This window comes from Vespula pensylvanica, chromosome 11 (genome assembly GCF_014466175.1).
Source record: "Vespula pensylvanica isolate Volc-1 chromosome 11, ASM1446617v1, whole genome shotgun sequence".
In the NCBI taxonomy this organism is placed as follows: domain Eukaryota; kingdom Metazoa; phylum Arthropoda; class Insecta; order Hymenoptera; family Vespidae; genus Vespula; species Vespula pensylvanica.
Genome location: NC_057695.1, coordinates 3,224,849 through 3,249,276, shown reverse-complemented (window position 1 = coordinate 3,249,276; position 24,428 = coordinate 3,224,849). Strand labels below are relative to the sequence as shown.

At 41.3% G+C, this 24,428-nt stretch overlaps 1 protein-coding gene and 1 non-coding gene across 5 annotated transcripts in view; one reads left to right on the top strand and one right to left on the bottom strand.

Moving 5' to 3' along the window:
* LOC122633148 (protein vestigial) overlaps window positions 1-24,428 on the top strand; it is a 52,197-nt gene that overhangs the window by 11,191 nt on the left and 16,578 nt on the right. The gene's annotated exons all lie outside the window — the stretch shown is intronic.
* Window positions 13,557-13,638, bottom strand: Trnas-uga. The gene has a single exon. It is a non-coding gene; the product is annotated as a tRNA-Ser (tRNA).

Genomic DNA, 24,428 nt, shown 5'->3' with positions numbered 1-24,428 from the left:
CGCTGATTAGAATCACGCGCTATAATGTTTTGCTTCACGAAATTCTTAGAGACGTCCGAGTGGAGCGAAACACTACTTTGGCCCGAAGTCGAATCAGGTTTTATTCCGTCGACGGTCGGATCACTTTTTACGGTGGCCATCGGAAAGGAAACAAACGGATTGTCCATCGACTGGCACCACTCAACTCTTGGCAAGCTGAGAGCTCTTCTCTTCGCTTCTAGCGGTCGAAAGAGATTCGAAGAGAGAGAGAGAGAGAGAGAGAGAGAGAGAGAGAGAGAGAGAGAGAACGTCGATCGGCCCGGGTCGCGTATTAATTTTTTCGGGGAAACCGGTAAGGCTGGTTGCTCGCTTCACCCGTTGTGATTTCGCGACGTTTCGGTGAGTCTTACTGCTCGCTTTTTCCTCGAGCTGAGTCACTAACGAGACGCCGAGGTAGAGCGATAAACTACTCCTCTTAGCGTGCCTTCTCTTTCTCTTCAGTTTGTGATCGTAGCTTTTTTGACATTCGCTTACGAAGTCTACTTTGAAATTTTTTCTCCTCTTCGTTATAAAGTTTTATGTTATACGAAGTTAAATAAATATCAAGTAAATTTTATTGCAAGTGTAAACTTGTGACAGTCACAAAGTTTACTTCAAAATGAACCAAAAACAAACGTCACGTTTACTTTTAAATGAACGCTGATTTATTGACTCGCTACTGAGGTTAGAGTTCTAATAATGATGTACGAGGGGATTCCCGAGCAACGTATGCGGAAATATATTCTACCGATGAAGAGAAGCCTTTTTTCGGATAGCGCGCGTCGCGAGAGTCGCGTAAAAGTGTTCCCGAAGAATTTAGAAAGATGTGGAACACGTGTTGCGCGATAGATCACGTCTGACGGCTTGCACTTTGTCACCGGGACCACGCCCATCGTCAAATTATACCAGAGACGAACTATTCTCGAGAACGGGAAATCGATTCGTCGCGACATCGCTCGAAGAATATTTTTTTTTATTTGTAAAATTAATAAAAATGTCGCTTAATAAATTGATCGGGATAAGTTAGAGAGTTAGATACTTTGTCGATCGATTAATTCGTCCTTTTCTTCTTGGTCGTATAATCATAACATCTTGTTAAGTGTTTGTTTCCACTAACGATTAGTCATCAAAGATCACATAGATCACAGACTGAGATTCGCGTTATCCTGATTCCGGCGTCATGCATATTTCAGCATACTCTCCTCGTTCGAGCTGTCTTCTAATTCGCACGAAACGCGTCTCAGAAGAGCAGATTAGCGGCCACGCGAGCTAGGAAGACCAGACGCTCGGAATTTAGGCCAGATTGCGAGTAAAAATTCCAGTCTAAGTCCAATCTTCCAAGATACCACGCCGTTGCTCCTACGGGACTTCAAAAATTAACGACTTTCTCAATGAATTTTCGAGATAATTTAATTCATGGAAAATGTTACTAAAGAAACAAGCTGTTTTAGAAGTTAGTACAAGTATTCGTATTTAATTTAATTACCCAGGTGACAAATCGATTTCATGAGATTGTAAAAATCATCGATTTACATGGTAATGTTGTCGATCGATATTAGTTTAGAATTCATTGATGAAATGCATACATACTATGTACTTTTTTCCGGAGCGTCTTACATAGTATCTAAAAAAGAAAAGAAGACGTCCGAAAACAATAAAACGGAAAGAAGTCGATTGGTTTAACAGTTCTGAGGGGACGATTCGAGTACCCGGCAGATTTCCAGGATCCCGAGAGTTTTTGTCGATCGTAAGTACAGCAAGTTCGTCGGCGGACGTGTCCATCTGTTCGTTCGAATCTGCAATTCAATGATAGCTGAAGAGAAAGAGAACGCATTCGCGGCTTGTCAGGGAGGACAGTTAAAAGGCATAAAGAGGCTACTGCCGGTCCCCACTATCCGTTTCTCTTTACACTTCCTTCTTCTCTTCTTGCTTCTCCTCTTCTTCGTTCCTTTTCTTCGTCATTCTTTATGTTCGTCTCTCTCTCTCTCTCTCTCTCTCTCTCTCTCTCTCTCTCTCTCTCTTTCTCTTTCTCTCTCTCTTTCTCCTTCTCTCTCTCTCTCTCTTCGTTTCACGGGAACTCGCGTAACCCAAATATTATTCCATTGGCTGGTTAGTTGGCCCGTTGGTTGACTCGCTCACTGTCCGTAGGAATTTCACCCTTGGACAACCGCACCAGTCCATCTGGACTCTCGCGATTTGCAATTCCAAGCGTTCTCCAGCGGTCCGTTCACCATCCCTCTCTCTCTCTCTCTCTCTCTCTCTCTCTCTCTCTCTTTCTCTCTCTCTTCGAGATCGTTTGCAATTTTTTCTTTATCTTTTTTTTCAATCCTCTTCCTCGGTTACCTCATATTGCATTTAACTTTCTGATAATTCGCATTTTCTTCAATCAAAATCTTTGACATTTTTCTTTCGAGAAAACATTTTTTATTTGTCTACTTCGTAGTAATACATTTTATATTTTTCATTAGTATTAGATATACTTCCAAGATTCATTTAGGGATTGATTTCAAAGTTTTATGAGGGCTGGAGAACATTGAGGAACTCTCACGCTGAGGGACACGCACTGCCTTCCTGAATCTCTTTTTGCGAAACTCAAGCTTCCTCCTTTGTCTTCAACTACTATCGATTCGATCTTTCTTCATTTCCGGAACGACGCTCGTAGAATCGTGCGAGGTCATTTCTCGCCATTGTTTCTAGATGGATCCTTTCAGGAAATCTTACTTCGCTTACGTGGAGAATCATTTCTTTGAGAGGATCATTCCTACCATGAATCATTCGTTGATCGATCGATCGGCCTTCGCGATAATTATTTTTCAAACGAGTACTTCCATTCTATTTCATAAGATTCGAGTGGAGAATATCTTATCAACGTGCAGTAGAAAAGATTTAGCTTCAAACGTAATGTAAAAAGAAAAAAAAAAGACTTGTCTATCCCCACATTTAAAAAAGATCATCTTTTCCGGGATACTCTGTATCACTTTATTCGATTACAAATAACACAACAAAACGGCGATTCTTCTTCGGAATTCCTTTGGAATTCCTCTTCTCACAGCCGATAAACGAGCGGAGCTACTTGAAGAGAACGACTACAACATCCTCTCGCACATTCTCCATAAATTCACACGCGATCCACTTTTCTGTGACACCCATATCAATCCGCACGCAACCGCGTACATTGAGATTACGAACGTCTTATATCAACGGCTTATCTCACGTCTTACAACAGCTTTCCACGTTTTGATTTCACATCAGATCGTTATCTTTCTCGGTAATATAGTAAGTAAAGCACGTTTGAAAAGCATATCAGCTTTAGCATGATTTCTTCTCATTTTCTATATCAGGATAATGAAAATTTTTCGCATGAGGAGGAAAAGACTGATGGTGATCGAACCGGTGTTGATGGATAGTCGATAGATATTGACAAAAAAAGCCATCCAGTAAGACGGAAAAACGTGAGTCGCGTCGAACCTGCTTGGTCTCGCTCGCGGATCGTGCCTTCGACGGGGGACAATTAATTAGAAATTATTCGTCAGGTATCTCGCGTGGTGATCTCCGTGGTCGTACGGGGAGGAGCGACACGCTGGTGTCGGTATCTCTTTGATACGTCAGCTGTCCGACCGGACCAGTTTCTACCTTGGCAAGTTCCTCCTGACCAGTCCAAATAGTACTACGTTCAACACGTGTCAACGTCGCCGATCTCGGTATTGCAAATTACGAGAATAAAAAGGAAAGGTAAGGGGATGGGCCAAATCGTAAGAAGTTCGTAAGGTGCTCGTAAAGGCAAACATTAAAATTTATTAATTTGAACGAGTGAACGTGTATTAATACTCTCTCTTTCTCTCTCTCTTTTTCTTTCTCCTTACATTAGTGAAATGCTTTCTGATTTGATAAAAAATTTTCAAAATTATGAGGAGCAATTTGGTTCGTACCAATGAATGATACGAAAGGCTTACAGTAAGTATCTTTCAAAACTTTTAAAACGATTGTATTGTAAAGATACTGGTTTCTTTCTCAAGTTACATGGATTTTTTTTTTCCTTGGCACGAGGTACAACTCTGGGCGCTTAATAAGCGAGCGAGGTGCATCTCGAAACGATAAAAGTCGGTATCGAAGGGTGCACTCCATAGATCAAGACCCGGTGCGGCTTCTTCCAGAGAGAAAGAGAGTGGTCGGAAAGAGAGTGGTGGTACCGAGAGTGGAAGGGAGAGAGAGAGGAAAGGGAAGAAAAACCAGTTAATCGCAGCTTGATGCACTCTGCGTAGCCGGCCGTTATTTACGATCGCGTTGCTTTCCTTGATCGCGCGCGACGTTTTCCAGAGGCGATTAGCGCGAGTATAAATGAGAATGAACGCGTCTAATTCCTCATCCCTATCGAGAGAAAGACAGTGGGAGAGGGAGGTAGGGAGAACGAGTGGTCAGAGATGTTAAGTGGCGAATTAATAAACGCCAGAGAATCCGCGAATCCCGATTCGTGCTTAGAGACTTGCGCGGTAGTCGAAGATAAGGCTCCATTACTGAAATACCAACTGTTCAAACCTTTTTACTTTCCCTGCTCTCTATTCCTCTCTCTCTCTCTCTCTCTCTCTCTCTCTCTCTCTCTCTCTCTCTCTCTCTCTCTCTCTCTTTCTCTTCTTTTATCTCATCGTCCAAGTTTATCGTAATCTCAGTCTTATCGTATGTTCGTGTTCACGTTCGGTAGCATAAGAGGAGAATCGATTATTGGTATCTATTTCAACTACCTATAATTTTCCAATAGCTTCTAATCGTCAGGACATCCCTCCTGGTTGTTGGGAACCCTCGCGAAATTTGCTTCCAACGTACTGTAACTTGCTCTCTTTCTCTCTCTACATAGTAGATATCTTTTCACATACGCTCATCGTCTCGTTGCATACGAGTGCTCGCCGCTTCGTAGTCGCCGGCGATGCAACGTGTACGCTGTCCAGCAGGTATGATTTGTCGCATCGCCGACCAGCTGCCGCCCTCGTGTTCTCCCGGACTTTCCGAAGAAACCCATTTGGCCTGGCAAAAATATTTCTATCGAGTCTCCTTTCTCCTCTCTCCATCTCTGTCTCCCTCTCTCTCCCTCCCTCTTTCGCTTTCCTTTTTTTTCCTCTTCGAGAGTAGGCATGATGCACCCTGCGCGCACGTGCATCGACCGTTCTCCTCTCGTTTCATGGTAAGGAAGAAGAAGAAATTTTATTCAAAGAGCAATACGTACGTGTACCTAGTCGCTCTCGTGAAAATTATAGTCGCGTGGTCAGTCTACTTGAGAATTCGCAATATCTTTGAAATCATATACTAGTCGTTTTCTTACTTCTAATAATTTCTAAATAACTTTACGTTTGTTGCTTACAAGACTTATATACGGGATGCAATTATTCTTTTTCTTCTACTTTTTTCTTCATTTGATTCCGATAAGATTTTCTTCGCTGGTGGCGAAAAGAGAAGGCGTTAACGCTTGCCACCCTGGAAGAGATTATTCTTGCTACGAGCCCAAAAGCGGCAGGATAATCTATTATCAACATGCATCTTAACCGCGTCTTAACTCTCTCGTCTAATAAAAATGTCAGCGCACCGAGTGTCGCCGTGGTCTCGAAACACATTACGCCGACTTTCGGTGTAATTTATAGGAAACAATGTCTCTTTATCTTACTCTTGTATTATGCTTATTTTACTAACAACTGCAAGTTCAACTTCTAATCAACCTGCCATGAAAGTTATCTTCTGTACACCTGCTATACTTTTATAATTTATCGATATTTCATACTATCCGATAATGTTCCATTAAAATTTAATTCTCGCTCGTTTTAGTTCCCCGAACTACTTCAAAAATTTATTTCTTCCATCAATGATACTGTATTCTCAAAGAGCAAAGACCCACGAGCGTGTCTCTCTTATCTTCTTTCTCATCGTCGCAAACGCTGACAGCTCATCTTCCAAAAGTGATTTACGTCGACGTGAGTACTTACCGGTTAACTTATGATGTTTACCAATTCAATTAGAAGTACAACCGCCGGCTCCCTTAAAACCAGATACATTTGTTTCAACATTAATTTACCGAAACGCTCTACTGTCATAACAAAACTATAATAAACCTTCAGGGCTACCGGTCTGGCTCCTAGCCAATAACGTTTGGCCTTTACGAGGGAAGTGGAAACGTTGGACTTATACGAGCTATCGTGATTCGATTAATAGCTTCTTTTGATATTTCTGCAATTCGCAGAAAGACCGAATCATTAGGAACAGGTTAACGTAGCGATTGGTTAGTGATCATATTTGTACGCGGCACGTTATTTTTCTTAAGGAGGTTAATGTAAATCAATAATTCATTCGAAAGATTCGTAAAACTCATTAACAGATGACAAAGCACTTTTCTACGGAATATTATCGTCCCGATAAAAATGGAAAATTTCTCATTGGCTCGAGTCGATTATAATAACTCGTACAACGAGCAAAACGAGGAAATCCTGGATCGCAGTTGTCTTTTGCCATCCACGCTGTTCGCAATTATCCGACCTTCTCTAATTGATTTATTCGGAACTAATTGATTGAAATTAAAGTGCACAGTATCGCCGACAGTAATTAACGGCATCGACCGACGTCAGCAGGAATGCCGTGGTATTTAAAGGGACGGATATTATTCCGTCTTGAACTAGCATACCTCCTTGGCGATACAATGTGCACTTTTTGTCAGGAGAATGTCGTGAAGAACGAAAGGCAGACATATAAGCACGCTACGAATTCGAGATAATGCGAAAATACACGTCTGCCATCTTTTCTTCCTCTTTTCTGAGACTAACAATAAGACTTCAACTTTACGGAGACGCCTTCAGCTTTGTTGATAATAGTCTGTTTCAGTAACCTAAAAAGATTTCAATTTTATCATATAGTCATCATTCATTAGTGGAACTGTTAGCTCATTGGTTGTCCCACAAAAGACTTTTTACCGAAACACAGAAAAGTATGCTGTTGAAAAGCTTTGTAAGAAGTTTAAAGATACCGCTAATGACACAGAACCGAAAAGTACGCGGAGCCACGTGGTCTAGGTTCTGTTTTAAAGCACAATGCCTGGCGAATTCTTTGCTCGACGAAGAGGAGTAGCCTCGACGACGACGTCTCTATATTTATATGCGAGAAAGTCAGTGGCCCGCTTGACTGATTCTCCGCTCGTTCCCGGATTTCAACGTAGAATCGAATTATCTTCATCCGTGAATCAACGAGAATCTGGAGAGACATACATGCTGAGCTTACCGAGAATCAGAGACTTCTAGAGACGGTTTTTACTTGTTTCAAGTATGATAGTAAGAAGTACATAGTTCATCAAAATCGAATAATCGTGGTTGCTTAAATGGAAGAAAGTATTTGGTTTTAATTACAAAACCGATATTGCAGTAGTTGCAGTTATGATCAAAGAGTTATTGATTATAATTATTCAATATTCATAATAGATGTGAAATAGTTGAGTTCACTGACCCAACGAAATACCTGTTACATAATCAATGATTTTTTGACACCTTCATTTTTGGATATACTAAGTTCTGTTTATAATCCGAAGAACTCCCGTGGAATTCAAGTCGTAAAGCGTCGTACGATTTATCCGCGGGATCCTCACAGCTACGAGATAGGTTTCTAATGTCGTTCGGAAGGATGCGGCACGCGGTCGAGCTTTATACTGATCCACGAAGAAAGATCATCGCAGTAACGGAGTAGACATCGAGTTAAGATGGAAAACGGATCCACCACGATCCTTCTTTTTCTTGCACTCCTACGGAAGCCCGCGCAGAAAGTATAAGTTATGGCGAAGAGTGAAGAGTCCTTGTAAAATATATACACCGGGCAGAGAACATTAAGAGAGTCATTTGTAAGCCGGTGTAACTACGTGCCGAGTGCTTTACGATAGTAAAGCCGTATTTTATGACGGGGAAGAGGTCTTCGACTCTCTTTACTATGATGCCGAGCCATAACGAGAGTGGCCTTTTGCGGGCGGCTGCTACTGTTGTTGGTCACTACTTACTACTAGTCGCTGATGTTCCTTTTTCTTGGATTTCCCGCGTTAGCATGCCGAATGTCGCGTCTTTCAAGTCGTTCTTCGCAAATACACTTAAGTATCTTGCTAGAATAGTTACAGGTCGGTATGAACGTTTGATTCCTTATTTTGCTATCAAATTGATTCGTACCTTCAAATAATACTTAATGTTATTCAAAGTATCTTACGATAATCGAAACTCATAAAGGCAGAAATAATGAGCCACCTTCATCGACTTTCGAGTTAGTAACTTTTGATTAGAAAGATGAAATAACTTATCCGAAGTAGACTTCGTTAATTAACTTCCAAGCCGAAATATCGGTGGATAACGAACGATCGTAGTAACTACTGCTCGAGTCGCTTGGCAAGAATTTACGAGGTTGAATCGTGAAAACGATGAGTCTCTCCGGTTTGCTCGGCGAAGCATACTATCTTCCGACGATTCGATCGTACTTGGAGAGCAATGTAACGCGCTAAGTAATTACTTCTGGCTTGTTCGGAGGCACGAAAGTCACACGTCCGGTTCGAAAGTTAGACGATTAGTTCCTACATGTGACAAAAACTAGCGCGTCATAGAGAACTAATAGCGGAGAGAAGAATTCGTACTTAATAACTAATGACTCTTCTTTTTCGTTTATTTTCTTTTTTATTGTACGAGTAGAGATTTGATAAATTATTGAATTGACAAGTTTCGCTTTAGTAAGTATTACCAAAAAGACAAAAAGAAGATGCTAAAAATTGCTTCGTATAAAAATTTTTCTTTTATAGTTAGCTATGCGTTAGTTAAAGTGGTGTTGAAGAAACCGTCGTTTGGGTATATGGGTACATAGGCATAACATTTTTTTCGTGGCGAGAACAGTCAGGATACAAGTCATTAACCCTCTGCTACTGGCCGCGTAATATGTTAATGTCACCGATGACAAGCACGCGTTTAATCACTTAACGCCTCCTTTGAATACCAGAAATCGTGGTCCACGTACTGTCAGAATGATTCATCGGCTGTAAAATGATATCTCTTTTCGTATACTAAGATCACGAGCCAAGAAAGAAACATCAGAAAATTGTGCACGTTTCGGAATAATGAAATAGGTTTTTATAAGTACATGTAAGCATAGGTACTCTTATTGAAAAGCGTGACAGGTAAAAAAGGTACTCAGTTAGGTGGACGATCGCTAAAACTTAGGTGGTCCGAAATGTTCGTTAAGGTACATTGGGTAGATTTGGAGATAAACAGAAGTTACACCTCGAGTAACACGTATGGAATTAACATAGCTGACCACGGTTCGACGTTTAAAAGCCGATCGCATTTCCATACCGGTGCCATTCGGTCCCATTTAAGGCCCAGTACCTTTTACTAACACGCTGGTCTATATTTGCCCTGAGACCTTTGTGGGATCCATTTATATCCTCTTATCCGACCATCTTCGCGCAGCGGGTCTTCTCGAAGGACGATCCACCCCTTTGTCTCTTCTTTTCGCTTTTTCGTGAGACTTTCGACGAAGGTATGCGAACTATACGTTGCAAACTCTCCTCAAAGTTTTCTATCTTATTCGAGAAATAAGAAAATATCGAGATTCGAAAAAAAATCAAGAATTGTTGAAGCGTAACAAGTCGTACATAGCTAACAGTCAATTTTTCCCGAAGGACATTGCGATCATGCCGATCACTATCGATCTGTTGCACAAATCTTGAATGTTTATAACCGCAGCTGTCCATGGAATTTCTACAATGTAGTTCCTCGATAAAACTCTGGCGAACTTCGATCTCTCAGGGGATGATTAACTCACGACGTGAAAATTCGAACCGAAGGCAGCTTAATGAATAGCACGCACCATGTACGCAAGAAGCGTGAGAGATTAGACTGGAGTCAAAGGGAAACTCTCAAATCAGGAAGATTCGGCGTCTTGAGAACAACCCTACTAATCTAAGTAACCTAGCACCTAGACTTAATTCGATCTAATCTCGGCGTAAAGTGAACTAATATAGAGAACACTTTGCTCTAATCTATACATCCATTAGCAGTTTCTACCGAAGAAATATGATATTAGAATAATAATCGTATTATTATAAATACTTATCAGATCGTAAAAATTAACTAACTTGAACTATAACGTGTCAAAAAGATACGAGTCTGAATTGTTGGGTTAGGCTTATAATCCCTGTGCGTTTATGAGGAAGTTGATAAAAAATGGAGAAATTCGATGATCGACAGAAAAGTCCGAGGACGCGTTTGTGATGATCAAAGGGAGCCTTGAAAAAGTACGCGGCGTCTCTCCTTCTACCTTCATCTCCCTTCCTCTTATTACTGTTGGCTCGCCATCTGTTTTTCATTGAGTCGCACGAGCGGGCACTCTCGGCGTTGATACGCTCTCTCTTTCTCTCTCTCTCTTTCTCGCATATCGGAGAATTCTTCGTGGTTTTCGCGTACACGTAGCGTGGATCGCATATCTCGTGGCAAGCAAAGATCCGAAACCCGTTGAGAATGTCTCCTCATTAATAAGACCGATTCCCTCGTCGCGACTCGTCGCTCGCTCTCGTTCTCGCTTCCAAGCTGCGTGAATCGCGCGACGGATACTGCTCTCCTGTCTCTCTCTCTCTTTCTCTCTTTCTCTCTTCATATCTTGTTCTCCTTCTCTCTTGCTCTTTACTTCGAAGGCGACCGGTCCGTGCCGTCCAAACTCTCGAAGAATTCGCGGATCGTGCATAGTTTCATCAATTTCGCGCGTCTCGCAGTCAGGGCGCACAGTTATTTCATTGACGAGTTTTGCAAACGCGAGTTCTCTTTGCATCGGGCGACTTGGCACGAGGCTTTGCCCCTCCGACGATTAAAGCTTCTCGTCTTCATGTCCGCGAAGAATGTACGCGGTGCAACGATTCCTTCGCGAATTTTACTTTCTCCGATTTATACCTGACCACCTATTATCTCTTTGGGCCTTCTGTTTTTTATGGAAATGAATTTTATAGATAGGAATTCGATTATATCAATTACATTACATCGATATTATCAATTACATTTTATTTAAGATATTTTTTGTCGTGTATGTTTGTGGGATTAAATTGTGTATACAATTAAACTGCTAAGCAGGTTTAGATACCACATTTGAGGCCTTGATCCAGATCTATATATATTATCCCTAGATAATACTTGAAATCGATAAAAGTTTGAGAAGTCTACAAGTATTTAAAAATATCTTCAATTTGAACTATCCTTTTTATGAAAATAAAATGTTGCTGATATTCTAGGATATGATTAGGGTACATTAGCGGCCTGGAGTTTTTTACGTAAACTCCTCGAAAGTTGAAGTAGTAGAGAGGCAAAGTTTATGAGAAGGAAGGAGGACAGGAGGGCTGAGCTAATTTTTAAACAAAGCCCTAATTTCCGCAACTTCATAATATCAAGGCGTACTCGTTATTACTCGTCCAGGATAATAAATGATTATTACGTTGGAGGGTGGCGTCGAAGACGAAGCGAAGAAAGGAGGAAGAGGAGAAGATGGTATGGGATGGATGGAATCCTTTGATGTCTTCTCGCTCGACTTGCCTTCAGCCGAGCGACAAATTCTTCGATATTCAGGCGATGAAAAGCCTCTCTGCTGATGGGGGGCTAACTTGCGAACGCAAAGATTGCGGTAAAAACGTTTAGAGTGTTCCTGAGAGTAAAGATCCTCCTTCCTTCTCTTAAAGAAGGATTCGCTTTGTCTTTCATTCAATTTAAGATGTGAATATAATCTATTCTTAATAATGGATCAACGGAACAAAAATAAAATTCATCTTTAAAATATGTTTGTATAATTTTCGATTTGCAGGCTGATTAAATTTTGTGCAATAAGAATTTCATTACGTGAAATGATACAAAAAATAAATGAGAGATAGGAAAGAGCTTAAAGAGGATTAACACTATCATCGCTTATTTATTTTATTGTTGGAACATGAAGAAAAAACGTTTTCCGCCTTGATGATTACGTATGAAGGATAATGGAAGTCGTAAACCTTTTTTATGTTAGTCCTTCTCGTGCTGCTACTACGATCTTCAATGCCAGAACGAGAACGATTAAAATAAAGAGTTGTAGATTATTTGCACGTCGATTTGCCTCGATGCTTCTTTTCCTTATTCATTGTCTTCTTACTCTCGACCGATCATCATCGTTGCACATTCGTCGACGGTAATACAATAAGTAGCTGCACTTGGCGTGGTCTTCCACCCCTTTTTGACTTCTTTACGAGCATTTGAAAACAGAAAAAGATGGAGACGTATGGCCAATCGTAAGTTGAATCTCTCAACGCTTATGTAAAAGCCGCAGTACGTTGATAACTTACGCCGATTCGCGTTACGCACGGATTTTCTCGAGTCGCTGGACTCATTGCTGTTGAAATAGGTTTTTCACTGTATCCCATGTTTGTAGGAATTTTTTATTTAACTATACGGATTTATGAGCGTTTAAAAGCATGCACGAAGTACACCGTATCAAATGTATTTAAGATTTATGTGGTCACGCAGGCGTGAATAACATACCAACACAGTTGTTCCTCGATTTTCAAATAATTACTTGGAAACGTACGTAAAGATATTAAGTTGTTCTTTATCGAGAAGTTCAGAATCGTTGGAAACATGTCAAAGAAAAAGAAAAAGTGGGGGAAGAATATCACCATCAGTCAAGAGCAAATCGTGCAGTACTTCCGGCATCGTGCTGTTTTCAATCTCGCGAACTTCTCCTTTCTGGCTGCCTTATGCTTCTCCTCGCGGAAATAATTTCATCAAAAAGTCCGACTCGAGTCGAGCGTGGAGGAAAGAGCATAGAGCCGCCATGTTCGTTCTCGCATACAAGATAGGAGTCGAGCGGAGCTGAGCGGGGCAAAGTCTAGCTGGCGTAATTGTGACTCGTAATTGCTGCCCCTTTGTTTCATCAATTACACGTCTAGACGCCAGAAATGGATGCGGAAAAGAGGGACTGGTGGGTGGAGCAAGAGAAAAAACAAAAAGAGAGAAACGCGACATGAAAGAAATGCGAAAGGGCAGAAACGATGTTGGCTAAGAATTTGTTTGAAATGATCTCCGACGCTGCTGCCGACGCCACATTGTCTTTTACCGAGTGTATTGTCTTTTTATTGTTATGTATTCATATTACTATTGTATTACTACTGTATTGTTACTTGAGGATAAAGTAAAGATAGCAAATAAAAATATTTTGACTTCCGTAATCATCAACTTCTACACTTCACAACGAGAATACCTATATCTTATTTTTTTAAATCGTTGTCATTCAATAAACAATCTTATGTTTGTTCTGGTTTACTATTTCTAGACTTTTTTGAATCTCTTTGAAACTTGCCGACTCTTATCAGATAGATAAGATACAGTGTTACTTCTGAGTAACAAATAGTAAAACATGCCGCAAAGTTGGTAATAGCTTAATAATTAAAAACAATTTATCTAATAAAATGTTTAAAGTAATAGACTATATAGAAAGTTGAGTTGTGGCAAAATATGAACTTTTTAAGAAAAAAAAAAGTTCGCTGCGGACAGGATTCGAACCTGTGCGGGTAGAACCCAATGGATTTCAAGTCCATCTCCTTAACCGCTCGGACACCGCAGCTGTTTTTTGCTTTTGACTTAGTATCTTAATAAGGTTACAATTCTATTTTTAGTACTTTTGTCATTAGCATAGAAACGTGATTTAACGATTTTCGTATACTTTCCCCGAGTCTTTACAAATTCGCAGTTACCATTCTTGTATCAAACAAGTCAAATGCATATGTGTGCAGTCTTCGACGGGTTAATTATCGATTAATTAGCGAACTCTAGTCTCGAGTCTCTTTCTCTCGGTGGCGCGAAGGTACGACTACTTGGATAAGAATTTCAATTAGCCAGGGAAACGGTTCGAACTAAGACAATTACACCAAGAGTTCACAAATAGGGTCGCACTTCCGGATCTTAACGAATGAACTGCGAATTAATTAGAAATCCTTTTCTTTTCTTTCTTCGTTTGGCTCTTTCTATTATGCTATCTTGGCGTTTCTATGTGTCAAGATCGAGTTGGTTATATATGTGGCCGCATTAACGATAATTGAGCCATCGTTCAGTTCTTTAATTACTATCATTAAAAAGAGCAATGTCAGCTTTCATACACGAAGTTTACCTTTAAAAGAGCCTCTTCTGCCGTCAATAAATCGAATGACCTCAGTAGAAAGAAAGAGAAAGAAAAACAAAAGATAAGTCCGATCGATTGGCACGTCGCGACTCCCTGTGTTAATTAAAGTGTTAATTAACAAAGAACGTCTAGCGACATTGGAGCTTTCAGAAGCGTTTGACATGAACGTCGGCATTAATAAGGCGAAAGTGAACGCTTTATGCGCTCCTCGTCGTTTTCCACTTGATTAATAACCCGATTACTACTTGCGATCGGTAAGTGAAGAAAAAAAAAAATGATTGGTCGCTATGACACCGGATAATTAAATGTTTTCATGTTTTGAGTTATGCGCCGTCGGTTCCGTAAATTCCATCAATTTATCGACCCGTGAGGATCGCTACAAAAATTGTACGTTCAAAAGGAGCTCGTTAATTGCCACTTTATGTCGAGTAAAACGAACGTGTTTTGTCGTCGTTATTCTTTAATTCGATATCCTAATTGCAATTGTATGCATACATGCGCGACAATACATCTTAACATCTTTGACGCGAAAAAGACAGTAGCTAACGAAGATGGATAAAGTCTGTGAACCTCTATATCGGAAAATAAGAAAACTATCGGGAGATCTTAGATTTTATCTCGATACGTTGATTTGCATATCTCCAAGTAGCAAATGTCCATCCTGATGGTGCCCTTCGTAAAAAAGTGTGCTGCCTCAATCCATTGTTTCCCGAAGCATCGTAGAATCGAGAAGACAAGATCCCACCGCGAGAACGTTCCCTCCGGAGGGAATAAACGAAAGGAATGCAACAACTTTTCGCGGATCATTTTTCACTCTCATAATCGTCCGCCTCCATCTCGGGCGCTCGTGACATTGCGCCAGCTGACAGTGACGAATCGACAGTCTCCGAGTGGAGCTTTGAGTCATTGGCTGCTGCCAGTGTTGTCTCCGTTCTTCTCGTCTCTCGACCAACTGAACCATGCTCGCAACTTAGGACTCTCTTCTCTACAACGAATATTTTTATTTTTAAATAATCCTTGCGTTCATTCCGAACATTTCCTCTTCGAATGTAACATTGCTCAGGATAGTTTATTGGTTTTGAACGATCTTTTCCATTTAACTTCTATCAGTTGTAATAACTGCTTTAATATATTACTATAATATATTATTGTTTGAATAAGGAATTACGATATCGTTAAGAATAATACAAACGATTTTGGAAGAAGTCGGAGTCCGCAGGTGCCGAGGATCAGTTCCATCGTCGGGTCTCGTCCAGGTGAATTTTCTGATTTCACGATCCGCTGTCCGCACTCGGAAGGAAGGAATATTTATTATTACTCAAGGTGCAGAACGAGTATGGAACGCGAAAGCGACTCGACTCGTTTTAAGTGACAGGTGAAGGGCCGCGCTTTTTACTAGCCTATGCGACTTCCCGAGTTCCCATTTAAGTGCATAATCGACGAAGTATGGCCGACTGGTCGTAATCGCATTAATTTCCTTTCTCTGGTAATTACGAATCTTGATTATTGTAGTAACTTTCGATCCGTTGTAATTAATGATAAAAATACAAAAAAGATTAAGAACACTATATGAGAATAAAGAAATATACGAATAATTTAGAAACAGGTATACGCATATTGTACAAACATACGTATATACTGTACAAACATACTGTACAAACATACGTATGTAGTGTACAGACATATGGTCGTATTTTTTTATTATGTTATGTAATTCCTTTATGTTTAGATTAGCCTGTCATAAAACACGCTATAACTTCAAAATCTATTGCGCCGAATTAGGCGAGCGTATACTCAGTTCTTTCAATCAGTTCTTTCAATCATTCATCGCAAATTCGTTTGTAATATGAGGGAAAAAGATGGATCGGGCGATTCAACGGTAGGAGCTTTTTGCAAACGATCACATCGGCAGGTGGAATGCACCTGACTCGGTCGAACGGGCAGGTTCAAAGGTTAAGTAGAAAATGTCGTAGAAAGAGGCATACCAAGCTGGATACGTTTTTTTTAAAGAGTGGAAGCTTGCATCTCGAAGCTACCGACAACGATAAAGCTCTCGGCAACGCGATGGCGGCGGAAGCTAAACGCATATTAAAGACGCTCGTAAAATTATAGACATTCCTTGGTATCTCTCCTCACTAATATGGCAAGGCGTCTCAGAGTCTTCGATGTTTCGCTATCCTGTTGTCTTCCTTCTTCCTTTGACGAGCAAAACGTTTAGATCCTACCTATAAACGTGCTCGCAAACGTATAGGTATTATGTGTGTGTACTAGTATCAGAGACAACAGGCATGGTGGGTGTAATTTATATTAACGATGGCAGACTCGGCTCACCGATGTCGGACTGTTCCTTTGAAGATCCGTAATACCCGTTGTCGCGGAAACGTGGTGAGAATACTCTCATCATTTGGACGATTGTGAAACCAACGGCGAATGGTTTACCGCCGTACCAGCTCTCCTCCTGGTGGATCGACGGACGGATGGAAAGGTAGCCGCGATCTCGAATGCAATGCTATTCGCCTCCGGTACCACCGACACATTAGAATTGAATTGAATAAGGTTTTCCTTCGAGAGAGCCAGTTTCCATCGAGACGCGTAACTTCTCTCCGAGCGCTCTACGCCACTCTACGCTCGTCAAAGAGGCGCCTCTCTCTCTCTCTCTCTCTCTCTCTCTCTCTCTCTCTTTCTCTCTATTTCTCTTTTTTATCCTGCTTCCTTTTTTTTACAGTCCTATTTCCGTCCCCATGAGCGCAGCATTTCGAAAATCGAAGAATCATTTGTTGAATTTAGCTGCGTAGTTGATTTTCTTTCGGTATCTCGGTAAGACTAGGATTGAAAGTAACTTAAAAACGTGTAATTTGTTAACTATTGCGTCAAATGACTGAGTAGTAAAAATTCGTTGAAGGATGAATAGCAAATGAGACGATCATATGTTCCATACTATAATTTTCTTTTCATAACTATTTTATACTTTGGGAAAAATATAAGTGTAGATTTTCGGAAGACATGCGACGCCAATGGGAATCTATCCTCGAGCATCTCCTCCTCCTTCTCTTCGAGAGCTCTCGGTTCTCGTTCGATCCTTCAGCTCGAGATTGTATCGACGCTCGTGATTTGTGTCCGCGAAAATTAATCGCCGCTCGTCACATGCATTGACGAGGTGAAACAGCCTCGAATGCTTCTCAGAATCGCGGAAGCCACGCGACGAAGCTGAGCAAAGATGCGTGGCTTCCACTGAACTGGTTTATTGTTATTTACGATCGCCAAGCGGACGCCATTAATCGCTAAAGTAGCAAAGCGTCTTCCGTGCAAACCGATCTTCACTATTTCGTATTCCTCGAGGACCATCCTTCGAACGAAACAACGATCGGTATAGACTTGACAATGAGTAAATAATCGCGACGAAGACGAGACAGTATGCTATCTTCATTCACATTCCTCTTAATACTTTTAAAATTTTCAAGAAGAACGATCGATCGATCTTTCTAAATTCAAGTTCTAAATTCAAAATATATAATATTTTCCGAATGAGCTTAGAAAACCTATTTCACTTTTTAAGGATACATCGAAAAGATTTAATTTTACCAGGGTCATACCACGAACAAGGAAGAAAAATGACACGTCATTCCTTGAAGACGCAAAGTCGCGCGACAAGAGTAGGATTGTCACGGCATTGTTGGGATGTGCGACAATTATCGGTACGACAAAGCCATATCTCACGCACGGTCGACTATGTCGTCCTCTCGATCGCGTGCTCTCTCTCTCTCTCGCGCGCGCGAACGATTCTCTTGTGTTCGAGAGCAAGCAAGGTGTGCTGCAACGTTGCATTCCTTGGCGCTGTTCCGTTTTTAGTCTAGGAGCGCCATTCTTTGCGACACGCGCTAAAAGGGCTACTGCTGCTGTTGTCGTTGCTGCTACTCTTCGTACAGGCTTTGTTTTCTCTCAATCGCATTCCATTCGATCAACCGGCGCCATTTTATGGATTTTATCTATTTATTTCTACGAATATATTTCTGAAACGTTTATCATACTTTGTTAAATTGTTGATAAAATGATCATTGAGCTAACCGTTTTATTTATTTTTTATTTTACGATGGTTATTATACAGAGGATTCAATCAACGATTAACTCTATTGCAGACATGCGTCAAATATTTCATAATCTCGGTCATTTGTTTTTGCTTTGTCTGAACTCCTCTCGACCTCTCGTTCTTCTCTGTTCAAGCTGGAAAACGATCTTTTCAGAACTTCCCGTAATAAGGAGACCTCGCTGCATTCAAAAGGAACGGACATGTCCTCGATAGCTGTTGCAACGAGGGCAACGCGATACTGTTAACCACGAAAAAAAAACTTATCGAGTCTAGCACACTCGTGCGTTGTGGAAAGGTCTTCGAGTTATGCGAGAAAAGTCAAGTTGATGTCGCTTGACAGTAGCCTCGCGATCGGTCGACCGATCAATATTTATCGAATCGCGACCTCCGTCTAAGAAAGAGAAAAAGAGAGGGAAAAGAGAGGATTGCGGTTTTAGATCTAACCTCGGTTTCTTCGTAATGAATCATAAGTTCTTCATTCACTCGAGGAAAAAATTTCCGTGCTACGGTGTCGCGCATTGCATTTCATTTTGATTTTTAATCCCATGATCGACCTGAATTTTACAATATCGCGAATCTTGCAAAAAGAAAAAAAAATTTTAAATCCGCAATCGTGAAAGTTTCAACCATCTATTAAAAAAGTTTTATGGCTAAATTCCAATAGAAAGTACGAAGTGATAAAGCGTTAAAAGAATGATTCGCGATGAAATCACTAATCGGCCGAAGATCAGAGCTATTATCAGACAAAGACGATAAAGCCGTCGATCGGAGTCAAGAGGTCGAGCGTAAAAAATTGCGATAACGATGGACCGCCGCGATCTTCGCAGAAAATCACGCGTGTCGACCTGTTCAGACCGATGGTAGACATTCGTGGAATTCTTAGAGTGGTTCGAGTGCTATTTGATGCAATGAAATGTCAAGTAAGAATGCATATATCGCGCACCGCTCATAAGGAAACGAAGCGTTTCGCGTGATTGCTCTATGTTTTAATTATTACCTACTTTCGCGATTTGCTTAACGAAAAATGCCCAAAATATCAAAGGATATTCGATGTTAAACGACAAGACATTACGCTCGAAGAGGAGATTTTCGGGAGATTCTAATTAGCAGGCCAATGGTATACAATTAGCCAAGAAACGAAAATGGACTTTCGAAGAGTAAAAATCAGATTAAAAGATCGATTAAACGTTTGAGACGAATGAAAATGGTTCCAGATGCTATTACTTCTTTTTCTCGATACGAACTAGAGAGCCTAAACTGGGTCAAGGATCTTTAAGAAAATTGTTCATTCCAGAATTTTTGGATCAGTCAGGTAATAAAATTGATCTTTTCAAAGGATCTTTTATATTTTCTTTCTATCATTTGAAATATAATAAATGTAAATTTATTTTCATAATTTTTGCTAAACACGTATAAAAGTTTCTCAGCTAATATTCTATGGCATCATATTATTGAACAACCCTATTAGAAGAAATCCGACAGAAAGTCATCGAAACGACAGGTGGTCCAGGAGAGGACAAGAAGAAGAGAGGGAAAGAAACAGGCTTCCGATAAAGTGCATTAAGTTATGCATGTCGGTCTGTGCTCGGTCTCGCGGTACCGGCATTACAACGACGAACGTAAAGCGAGAGTTTTTATTGGACAACTATTGCCGAGCGCGAACTTTCAATAAGCGTCGGAGGGAAGGTACATAGTAATAAGTTCGTAATGGTCTCGACCGGTAGCTCCGACAAGGATAACCTTTACTACAGGCTCTGCGGTAGGTAGCTCAAGTTATTGGTGACCGTATCGGATCAGGTCTGATAACGGACACTAAAGACGCTCTCTCGACCCGCTATCTCGATGGTCCCGTGCCGGCTTTTTAGTCAGCCTTTAGCTTCGTCTCTTCTCTTTCTCTTTATCTTGGTGTCCTCTGAGAGAAACTTCGAAGAATCAACTTACTAGTCCCTTTCCAGGGATGACCGACTTCGAAGAGACAATATCGAACAAGGTAAGAGGAGATTTTCTGGCGAATCCACAGACTACAACTCCCACGAAGTTAGCTCATTAACACACCTCTCAACATTTAACAGGTAAAATCTTCGTGATAGCTAATTATCGGCATTTCTAAAATAATAATTGTTGTAAACTTCAATAACGACGATTATATTAATATTCTGTAATCTTGCATTCGTCGATTAGCTTATTAAAATCGAATTTTGTGCGGTTGGACGTTAAAGCTGTTCGAGAGAAAAGAGAATAGGTAGGAAGTTCAAAAGTTTTGGAAAGAAATGAACATTTTCGATGATAAGAAAGACTAAATAATGCATTAACTTGTTGGTCACTTAGGCGTATTCTACGGTTCCGTAACAAGGAGATAATCTTAGTCCAACGTGCTCTCGGATACGTTTATACATTTATATAACGAGTCGGCGATATTACTCAAAAGCTCTCCCTCTCTTTTCCTCTGTTTCTCTACTCGCCGCGTGAGTTTACACGAAACGAATGCCAACCTGTTCCATCTTTTTTCTCTCCCTTTTCTTTTTACCGATGCGTATCGTTATCGGCGGGCGGTGCACCGTTTAGTCATCTGTTGACGCGCGCTAGCGCTTAAACGCTCCTATAAAATAAAGCCTATATCCATACGTTTGTAAAGGAGTAGTTAATACCGGCGCGAGAAGGTTCATTAATCGCTTCCACTTTTAGGAGAAAATACCTGGGAGTCTATCGATAGCATCTAACCGTCTGCTATAATCTACACGAGCTTGAAATTCCTCACTGAATTATTTTTGATGTCTCTTATAATTTTTATCAACGTGCACAATGATAGAAGAACATGAAGTTTTTCCATTTGATCGCAACGGTTTTTCTGATCTTCAAAAGGTTTTTCAATTTTTCCTCGTCTATGCATTCGTTAAGGTTTAATTACGTTCATGAAATAAAATGTAAATATGAGATCTATAGATAACGAAATATGAAATTTTAATAATAAGAATATGTCAGACACAGATTCTGAGAAGATCCTTGAAAGATCCTAAAGTTCCAAGAGACGAAGATGCAGTTTGGTGAAGAGAGGAGGAGTGGGAATTGAAAGGGGTGGAGACGATCTCGTTGTAATTTGTCGAACGGATGGGGGAATCGTTCCATCGTCCACCTGGCGGGTTTGCTAATGAACTAAACTTAACTAAAGGGAACTCGTTCAGCGGTACCTTATCGATAGTCGTAATCCAAGGCTTCGAGAGTGCGAGAGCGAGAGGACGCGGACTTCTCTCATCTTCGTGGAAGATAGGAGAATCGTGTCGACGAATGGTCGTGTCCAGCAAACAAATTGCGAGATACCCCGTGGCTGTATGGTAGCTTGTTACCGTCTCCCTACGTTTCTATACCCTCTCCACCACTGTCCTCTTCTCCCTCTTTTTCTCCTCCTCTTCTTCTTCTTTTCTCTGTTCGTCCTTTCTTTCTTTGGTCTTTCGAATCTTTTTCCTCCCTTTCGGGCTACTGTTCCACGAAGAAGGACACGAAAGACGGAGACAGTGAGATCGAGAGTGGATTGACGAAGATCTCCCTCTTACAGGTTTGACTTAAATTGATGTGGGAATCGAAGGAGAGATCTCGCGAAGCTGCCGATCTCCTTTCGAATCGATGTGAGCTGTCCGCTTTTACACCATCAACACCGATTGCCTGTGACGAATGTAATCGTTCGAATTTCATTCCTTCAGATAACATTGCTTTTTGGCACTATTCTCAAATCGTAAACTTACTAACAATTCTTTTTCTTTATTTTTCATTTTATCGCTGGTTGCACGGTAATTGGTGGAAGTGCAAATTCGATTTTCGCAATCGAATCGGTGGGACAATCGTAAATTCAAATCCTCGCCGAGGCATCAAGTATTTTAATGGGCTGGAACGGGAAGAGTGGGACCCCGATACAGAGATTCAGAGATCTATAAGACAAAAGGGAAAGAAATAAAGACGCGGGCTTTGCCTCTCGCGAAGTGACTCGACAGAGGCGCGGAGACGGCAGTGGTGGTGGCGGTGGTGGGATCGAGTGGGGTTGGAAGTGGGGTGGGCTAAGGTCGAGTGGAAGAGGCGCTCGTGCTTTGGAATGCTTTGAAAGGCCGCGAGCAGCTTTCTCCGTCTCTCTCTCTCTCTCTCTCTCTCTCTCTTTCTCTCTCTTTCTCCTTCTCATTCCCTCTTGCTCACAGTACAGCCACCACCTCCTTCTCCTTCTTAGCCGTGGAGGACGTGGACCGTTTCGAAGGAAGCCAGTGCGCCTTGAAGAAGTAAGAGAGAAAGAAAGATAAAAAGAGAGAAAAAGATAGATAGGGAAACGGGAGGTTGTTGGAAGCAGGCTTGCTTCGATTAATTACCACATTGTCGTCCAAGCAACACTAGATGTTCCACCGGTGGTAATCTATGGAGGGCTCGCTGATCCTCGATTTTATCTCTTTTATACTTTTATCCTCGTAAATGATGAGTCTTCTTTAGCCCCATGCAATCCAATGTAATTGAATCGGGATTCTCAAACGATATTGAATCTGCACGTGGGTACACTCCGTCATCTCGTACACATAATTCGCTGTTAAAGCGTTATCGTCGAAGATATTTGAAACATTAGTTTTTCTCCATTGGTAATAATTTTTCAATAGTAACCTCGCAAGCGGATCTCGTTCTCTTTTTCTATTACTTCTTCGACCAGACCAGTTTCTACGAAAGATTCCGCGAATGGCGGATAAAGAGAAGATGAGGAAGCGACGAGGAGGATGTCATTGAGTTGGAGGACGCGAATGATCGAGTGTACTTTCCGTGAAATCGCCAGGAAAGCGCTCGTCACTCGACGTTCTCTTTACGAAACTTTCTCTCCATTTCTCCCTCTCCCTCTCTCTCTCTCTCTCTCTCTCTCTATCTCTGCACTTTGAAAATCGTGGCGGTGATGTACTACCACGTGGAATGCAGAGTCCGGCTTTATTAGAGTAGATAATGATAACATCTCGCCGTCGTCGTCGTCGTCGTCGTCTTCGTCTTCGTCTCCGTTGAGCTTTCGAGCAGCACACTCGTGCACCCCCGCTCATCCCCGTGTGTGCAGCGCGAGCATACATCACCGTCAGCTTATTTCCGTGCGCTTCTACCGCCACTGATGTATGGACGTAATTGGTTAGGCGGGGTACGTGGTCGGCTCGATATATACGCCGAAAGGCTCCCTGTCAACCAGCGACGAACGAAGGGAATCAAGGCGTCGCGACGACTGCTTGGGAGGAACCTTCTTGTTCTCCTCCAAAGTCTATCGCCATTTAGAAACGTCCATTCTATAAGTTGGATGATTCCGATTCGGAAATAGCTTGGCTCGATAGGCGATTTGTTGATAAAACGAATGGGACTTTTTTAGAGAAGACTAAGATCGTAACGTGATAATGGACGGGCTCCTTGGATCGGGTGTTTTATTAGAGTCCAGTGTTAGCATAGATGAAGAAGATAACGCTGGAAGAAGCGATGAAGCTCGCTGTTTGTCTTATAAAAGGGTCGGATAAATGGGGTGGAGAAATAAAGAAAATAACGCATTCTTGTGGTCTCATTAGGAGACTTTTATTTAGAAATATGACGTGATACGGTTTTATACGAAAGGTTGTTAAAAATTCTGGCGCAATTGACGATTTGCCAACATTGAATATACGACGTGAATTTAAACGACATGAGTATATGAGATGTGCTATAAGTACATTTCACTTATTGGTATACCGTTTTAAGCTGACCAGACAAGATCGATAAATCATAGAAGCCCATCGTCCCGTCGCAAAGACTTCTCAGATTTATAGGCGGTAGCTCTTCGAAACAACAATGGCTACTGGGAATGTATACAGGCCGGGATGCGTGCGTTGGAAACGCTCCCGTAAATGCGCGTCTTTTATCATCGTGTTGCGCGCGTCGTGCAGGTATGCAAGTGGCACGTACTAGCACTGCGGTTCCTCGGGTCATTACGATCGTGTTCGGAACGATCTCCAGGATCGATGTAATGGCGAAACACCTTGAACGAGATACCCTCGCGTAGGATATAACGAATATCATGTGAATCCTCGACTTGACTTCCCCATTAGTCCTCGCCACAATAGTGTTCTTATGCTGCTTACTTGCAGAGACTCGCTAAGAGCGAGTCTCTCGCTATGTTAATCGA